Below are 8,445 nucleotides of genomic sequence, written 5' to 3' on the forward strand. Positions count from 1 at the left end.
GGATAAGCTCAGAATTTTCTAAATCATCAAGTTCTGGTTCCTTTTTGCTTAACAATTCCTTCTTCAACTCATCTCTCTCCTTTTGCGTTTTACTATAAGCAATCAGGAGGAACCAAGCCCCTCCTTCAACACTTTGCTTAGAAATCTCCTCAGCTAAATATTCAGTTTTATCGCTCACAAATTCTACCTTCCACAAAACACTAGAAGACAGTACAGCCAAGTTTTTTGCCACTTTATAACAAGGTTCACCTTTCCGTCAGTTTCTTATTTCTACCTGATATCTCACCAGAATTGCCTTTAATGTCCATATTTCTAGCATGTACTTTAAAACTCTTCCAACTCCACCCATTATCGAGTTCTAAAGCTGCTTCCATATTTTGAGTTATTTGTTTCAGCTGCATTCCACTGTGGGTGTTAAGATCTGCATTAGCCAGGGATCTCCAGAGAAACAGAACCATTATAGTTATACAGATGTAGGTGTAAGTACAGATTATATAGCTATAGCTATTGATTTATTATAAAGAATTGACTCACATGATTATGGAAGCCGAGGAGTCCCAAGATCTGCAGTAATCAAGCTGGAGACCCAGGAGAGCTGATGTGTAGTTCCAGTCTGAATCCAAAGGCCTGAGAACCAGGAGGGCCAGTGAGGAGGGCCAATGACGTAAGTTCCAGTCTGAAAGTTGGCAGGTTCAAGATCCAAGAAGAGCTGATGTTTCAGTCCGAGCCTGAAGGCTGGGAAAGACCAGCATCCTAGCTATATAATCAAGCAGGAATTCCCTTTTACTCAGTCTTTTTGTTCTATTCACGTCTTCAATTGATTGAATGAGGCCCACTGACATTAGGGATGGCAATCTGCTTTACTCATTCCATCAATCCGCTTTACTCATTCCATCAATCCAATGTTTATCTGATTCAGAAACACACCCACAAACATACCCAGAATAATGTTTGACCAAATACCTGGGTATCCCATGGCCCCATCAAGTTGACATAAAATTAACCATCACAAGCTCCAAACTGCTTCTTTTCTTACCCTAACACCTCCAGGATTTTCCTGAAATATACGGCCAAAGTGGCAGAGATGCTTGTACTGTAACCTGCACTTTACCTGGTCTGGGCCCCAAAGCTGGAAATCTTCAATGTCACCTGGTAAACGGGCTGGAACAGTATTCCTAAGTGTGCTATGTGTTGCTCCAGAACATAGAGAGACATACCAAGCCCTGTGCATTCTTCTTTGTGGTAGGGGACGCAAGATGTAACAATTTGTCTTTGACTTTGGAAGGCTATACTGATACACATGTGACCAGCTGACCCTTAAAAACTTCACGGAAGTGGCAAGTCCTTGAATCTTTAGAGCATTTTTCTTCTACTCTCTGGAGCATAGTCTTACCAATGCCTCCAGCATACTAGCCACCTCTTGCTTGTGCCATCTGAGCAGCATAAAATCATTGATGCAGTGGGCCAAAGTGATATTCTGAGATGTTTAGGAGATTCAGATTTCTTTGGGCTTTATTATGACAGAAGGCAGAGCTAACCAATCTTGAGACAAAACTGTAAGTGAATAGTTATCTGTCCCACATGTATGTGAATAATTTCTGATGCTCTCTCCTAATCAGAATGGAAAATAATTCATTGAACAAATCACTGGCCACTCATCCTGTCCTGATGCCTTATTAATCTGCTCCAGCAATAAGACCATATCAAGCACAGCATGTGCAATTGGGGCTGTTACTTGCTGAAGCCTATGGTAGTCTACAGTCATTCTCTGGAATCCACCTAGTTTATGCAGGGGCCACACAGGCTAATTAAATGGAGATATGATAGGGACCATCTTTCTTTTTTTAAAAGATTTTATTTATTTATTTGAGAGAGAGACAGCGAGAGAGAGCACAAGCGGGGTGGGGGGTGGTTGGGGAGGGAGAAGCAGGCTCCCTGATGAGCAGGGAACCCAACACGGGACTTGATCCCAGGACCCCGGGATCATGACCTGAGGTGAAGGCAGACGCTCAACCGACTGAGCCACCCAGGCGCCCCGATAGGGACCATCTTTCATTCCCCCACATTCTTTAGGTCTTTAATGGTAGCACTAATTTCCACCAGGCCCCCCAGTATGTGATATTTTTGTTTGTTTTTTAATTTACTATGTTGGCCAGGGTGGAAGGTCATTTTTAGATGTTTCCACTTGGCTTTCCCCACTGATAGCTCTCACTTCACACAGGTCAAGGATTTAACATTGGTATTACCGCAGCTGCTAAGTGTATGAATTCCAATTACATACTCAGGAACTGGAGAAATGACCACTGGGTGGGTCCACAGACACAATGGACCTACTGTAAACTAGGCTTTTACAGTTTACAGTTATGCCTTTATTACCTGGTCCCCATTTGCCTCCATTCTAACAAGAAGCCATGACAATGCTTTGGGTCTCAGGATATTTGATGTCAACTCAGAACCTGAGTCCAATAGTTCTCACTTTTTCTGGTTACTCCTCTTCCCCACTGTGTAATCACTGAAGTAAATGGCCATAGGTATCTTTGGGAAAGGACCAGGGAATCATTACATTTATACTTGCTGCACTGAAGCACGATCTGCCACCTCTAAGTCAATGAGTTTCAGATCTGAAAAATGGCTCAGATTGGGACACTGAACAAGGGATAATGACTTTTTGGGTGAAATCAACCTCAGTATCCTGCTCCTCTGTTTTGGCCTTTTCTTGGGGTTATAGATGTTAATAGGCTTCCCATCTATTTCACCCCTACAGATGCCAACCTCTACATCCATCTCCACAACTCCCTGTAAGCCCCTTTGGCTGCCACTCATCAGATGTTGTTGGTCTTTATAATTGTAGCCTCCTGGCTTCTAGTGACCAAGTGCCACCATTTGGCTCTGCTACTTGGGGAAGGGGAATTTTATTCCCATAGTTATTAATGAACCCTAACTCTGTGACTACTATTATTAGCTCAGGACTGTAGAGAACTTCTTGATGTTGCTGCCCCTTACTAGAGGATTTCTAATGGCCTTCTGGTTTATCTCCTGGGCTCTCCTATGAAACATAATCCTCTGATGGGTCTTCTGGCCTCACACATATCCATTCCAGCATGCCTATTTCCCCTAGTCTTTTAATTCATTCTTCTACCATATATGCCCTGGCAACCCTAACGTTTCTACTTTGCTCAGCATTGGCCATCACTTTCTCTAGGTTTCTAAGAGCCGCCCCCCCCAACAGTGAGTTGTTTTATCCCCAAGAGTCCTTGCCAGTGTGTTAAATCCTCACTCAAGAAAGTGTTCCTAAGTCAATAAATTCTTGATTATCTAATCTAATATTCCAGCCCCCATGATCAAGCAACCTCAAAACTCAATTGCAGGGTACTCCCCTGACTTCTTTGTGTATGCTAGCTAATTCTTACAGCTTCTTTGTATATGATCTCTTTCCTCCTTTATCAGGTCAGGCATGTTTTCAGCTGGGTTATGCTAGGAGTTGACTCTAGTTATTAGCATGGCAGCCAGGAGAGGAGTGGCTCTGCAGTGTCTTTCAGCACGGGGGAAATACTAGTTCTTAGTATGAAGAGGTAGACCATCTCTGCAAGCTTTGAAAGTCCACGAGGGTCTGCAGAGCTAACCTCCTTACAGTTGTGCATCCAGATGTCCCATCCCTTGTTTCAGGGTTTCAGGTTTCCTCAACCAGGGCCCTAACCTGCTTTGGCCACACATTTTAATGTCTCTGGGGCTCTGTGCCGCTAACTCCCATGTCCTAAGTCTGTGGCATAGCTGTGTCAGCTCTTCCATTGCAGGAGATAAAATCCTCTTTGTAAGTTACAAAAGAGGTCCTCTGTCTCTCATACTTGGCCATTAACCAAGGGAGACCTTTGCTTTTTCCTTATCCCTCCTGAGTGTCAATACAACTTAGCAGTAACCAGCCAATTCCACTGTCCTTGTAGGCATTGCCCACCCCCACGCCCATATATTTCAAATGCCTGAAATTGTATTCTTCTTTCTCCTCCATTGGGATGCTTTCCCAGGTCACTGCTGATGAAATCTTTAGCAGCTGGATCACCACCTTGTGCTGGGACTACCCATGCCCCTATACTACTCAGGATAATACTGTCTTTGCCCACCAGGTAGTGAGTGAGCTGGTCCTGAAACCTCATTTTATTATCTAGCTTTTGTTTTTGTTTTTTGACCTCTCCTGGTACCACTTGTGTTAGTTTGGATCCTCTGAGCAGTTGCCAAGGTGGGATTTGGCACGTATATTAGCTAGGGCTGCCATAACAAAATATCATGGACTGGGTGGCTTAAACAACAGAAATTTCTTTACAGTTCTGGAGCCAAGAAGTCCAAGACCAAGAGGTGAACAGGTTTGGTTTCTTCTGAGGCTTCTCCCTTGGCTTGCAGACGGCCAGCTTCTTGCTGTGTCCTCACATAGCCTTCCTCTGCACCACGCCCCCAGAGTCTCTCTGAGTCCAATTTCCTCTTCTTATAAGGACACCAGTCAGATTGGACTAGGGTTCATCCTAACAGCTTCATTTTAACTTAATTTTAACTGTATTTGGACCTACATCCAAATACAACCACATTCTGAGTTATTGGGTGTTTAGGGCTTCAACATATGAATTTTGGGGAGAACACAAATCAGCCCATAACAACAGGCAGAAGATTTCTTAGGGGAAATGTCTGAAAGATAAAAGGGAGGGAGCAGGAGAAGGTGGGAAACTGTGTAAACTCTGATACAGAACTGACACCTATGAAGGCGAGGGAAAAGAAAGGACTGAGTAGGCAGTGTCTCAGACTGCAGCACAGTTCTAAGAGTTTCAGCTAGGATGATGGGTGGTCCTCAAGCCAATGCTGCCCATTGGAGGAGTCCCATATCTTCCAACAATCACACTGCATTAGTATTCCTGCCATGCTCAGTAGTTGGCCAGGACTGGCCAATTATTATTTCTTAAGGGGCCTGCAAGAATCAAAGCTTGTTAAACCTCTTAATATCCTTGGTGAAAAATTTTTGCTTATTTTAAAATATTCTTACAAAATGACCGAAGTAAAAAAAAAAAATCATAAGGTGAAGCAGCCAAATCTAAAATGTCTCTTTATGTAAATAACAAATTGTAGCTACTAGAGATAAAAGCAGATAGATGGATTTGGGGAATATGATATCTAGAAGAGCAAAGGGACCTCGATTATAGATTGATTTGAAATTACTTACAAAATTCTCCACATACGTATATTTTCTGTCATTCACCCAGGAATGTCTGACACAAAGTAATAATACAGGATATTTACTAACAAATCTGAGTATTTTCAATACTTGTTGGGTTATTAACTTTACCAAACTATTTCATTTACTTGCAGTGGAATGACAAGGCTTCTAATCTATAGATACTTAATTGTAATATAGTTAAGACCTCTGTGTTTCATCTCTTAAAATGATTACAGCAGCTTTTAATTAGGGGGTCATTTTTGTATATGCAAAAAAGTACCAAAATATCTGAGAGCTCTCATTCTGTGGGTGAATACATAACTTTCATTAATGTCCAAGTGATTTGCATTTCTCTGGGAAGAAACAGTCCTTCTCATCTCTCAGTATGTCACCTAAAAGAGTTGCGACCAACAAACTCTTATCAAGTTTATAAAAAAAAACCCAAACCGACCAACCAACCAAACTCCACAAAGGAAATTAAGAAAAAAAAAAAGAAAAATTAGTGTTAAATTAAATTTTAAAGAGTGGCAATTTGAAATACTGAATTTTCTATTTAATTCTCCAAGTGACACATATATTAACCTCTATATAACTAGTATGTTTATAGCAATCAATCAATAATTGTCTATTTACTCAACAATCTAGAGCATCTACTATATGCGAGGTATTAGGCTGAGTAAGACACAGTACTGGTACTCAAAGAACTCACATTTCAATTAGTTTCCTTTTAAAAAAAGTATTTATTTTTATTGTGGTAAAATATATGTAAAATTTACCATTTTTAACTGTACAGTTCAGTGGCATCAAGTACATTCACACTATTGTACAATCATCATACACAATCCATCCCCAGAAATTTTTCATCATCCCACACTGAAATTCTGTACCTATTAAACAATAATTCCTCAGCCCCTTCTTCCCCTGCCCCAGGTAACCACTAGTCTACTTAGTGTGTCTAGGAATTTTACTATTCTAGGTACCTTATGTAAGTACAATAACACAATATTTGTCCTTTCATGTTTGGCTTATTTCACTTAGCATAATGTCTTCAATCTCCATCCTAGTTGTAGTATGTGTCAAAATTTCATTCCTTTTTAAGGCTAAAGTAACACCTGTTGTATGTATATAGTACATTTTGTTTATTCTCAATTACTTTAAAGTAGCTAATCTCTCATTTTATTTCTTTCAAAGAGATACCATGAGGCTTTTAAAATTACTTTAAGCTAGTGTCTGTAGCCTCCCAGTAGCTCCCCAGATGCCAGTTCCCTCCTTTTGCTGCCACCACTCAAAGTACAAGGTGCTCTCTTTTATGGTTAGTTTTTGAAACAATTCCTGATCCCTTTTGTATTTCTCTTTATAAGTCATGGGGACAGTTATACACACTTTCAGGTGTCTTTTTAAAAAAGTAACATTTTCTAGTTTATGTATAGTTAGAAACATTTACAAATTAGGCAATTTCAGGTACATAAAGAATTCAGTTTGGGGATCAGCTCTTACTGGTTTCTTCATTTGGATAGTATTATCTCCAGTCCACCCGGGACTATTCTGCTACCGTTCATTTTGCTCCAGGACCAATGTGCCTAGCTCCCCAATATGTTTTAGATACCTTTCTCGGTTTCTGAATGTAGCTCATTCTCTCATGTTTTATTACATTCATTTCTTTTTTGTCTTCTGTGGCTCCTTTATCATTTTTCTCAGAGGGACACTTGGTTCAACTTTTTAATGAAATATTTATTGAATTGATCAAGGCAAGAAACTATATAACAGGTGCTGGATTTTTAATGCCATGAGGACCCATTTTCTTGGGAGAAAGTAAGATTTCCCTTATTAGCCACCATCAGCTACTGGCTCCCCTTCATTTATGATATATGGGGCACAAACACACTTACCCAGAGGAGATTCCACATTCAAGTGATTTTGTGAAACATTCACTGCCATACCTGATATTAGTAGGGGCTGCAGAGCACCTTGCATCCCTGAGTGTTCAGGAAATATTATTATGCTCAAGTACCTATATGGGTTTATATGTAATACCTGTGTAGGTATATAGTTACTATATATTAATTTCAAAATAATCTTGAAAGAGCAGGCACAGTGAATTTAACTGGCATTTTTCAAGAGAAAGACCACATTAGTTGGCCAGAAGGATGCAAGGTTATTTTCTCAGAAATCTAACAGATTCCTGAGGATTGCTACTTGGAACTTCTCGTTTTTATTAGTGTCAAACATCTGGTTGGCTAGGAACCACAAAACGATATTCCTGCCGAATTTATGAAGGTAGAAAATAAATGATGGTAAAAAGAGATTTCAATTTCCGAAAGGCGTATTTCTACATTCCCTCCACGACTGAAATGCCTTGGTCATTTACAAACCTAACCTAGGACCATATATGAACTTTTTTTGAGAGATACGAGGCCTGGAGAAGTTAAGACTTGACCCACTGGTATCATACTGATTGGAATGAAACCCTGGCATTTCCCTTTCAGTCATACACTGCCTATCAATGGCTTCTTAACTGGCTATCTTTCTTGAACAAATAATTCATTTTACAGCCTTTCCTGAAGCTGTGAAGTTGTTCTCCTACCTTAGGGAAGGGAAGCAGGGAGCACGAAGCACAAAAAGGCGGCACCGTCAGCTAAATTCTCCATGAATGACAGAAAAAGCAGTGAGCCATACGAATCCCAGATCCAAGGCTCGGCGTTAGCGGATCTAAAACCTGTACTGGGGAGGGTGGGGGGAGGGCAAGGAGTGGAAGGAAGTGCAGGTAAAATTACCCTGACCAGGCGGCAACTTGGAGACTTTTTCCCGCTGACTAAAACCCACCAACTTTTCTCAAACGAACCACGCGGTAGGGTGGGCAGAAGCGAATAGACTCGCCCACAGCGCCCACTCACACCCACGGTAGCGCCCCCCATCACCGCCCACGGCGAGTCCTGGAGCGCACCACACAGCGCCTTGGAGAGACCGCACCAGATCCGGAAGAGCCGGGGATCCGCGAAAGGCTGGGCGGGTGCACGGCGCGGAGAAAAATGGGACCAACGAACTCCGGCGCGGATTACTGGGGCCTATCAAACCAGAGTTCAGACAGCTCAACTCTCCGTACAAGGTCTCCCGATTGCCTATCTTATGGGGGTTCATACCTCGTCTAAAAGAACTCTCCCCACACACCTTCGGCTCCGAGCGCACTAGCAACCACCCGCGATTTAAGCAGAACGACGGCCCTCGTCCCGCCCTCCCTGAAACCAACC

General features: G+C 41.8%; 1 long non-coding RNA gene across 2 annotated transcripts; it reads right to left on the reverse strand.

Annotated features, from left to right (window-relative positions):
- Positions 1-563: 563 nt before the first annotated feature.
- LOC116639532 lies at positions 564-8,419 on the reverse strand. 2 transcript variants are annotated; one of them, XR_004300865.1, is made up of 3 exons: positions 8,338-8,419; positions 7,782-7,918; positions 564-735 (listed from the first exon to the last, which is right to left on the reverse strand). It is a non-coding gene; the product is annotated as an uncharacterized LOC116639532 (long non-coding RNA). The 2 variants fall into 2 exon arrangements; XR_004300864.1 differs by having other exon boundaries at positions 7,782-7,913; positions 8,338-8,411.
- Between the last annotated feature and the right edge of the window lie 26 nt (positions 8,420-8,445).

This window comes from Phoca vitulina, unplaced genomic scaffold (genome assembly GCF_004348235.1).
Source record: "Phoca vitulina isolate PV1807 unplaced genomic scaffold, GSC_HSeal_1.0 scaffold2, whole genome shotgun sequence".
Classification (NCBI taxonomy): domain Eukaryota; kingdom Metazoa; phylum Chordata; class Mammalia; order Carnivora; family Phocidae; genus Phoca; species Phoca vitulina.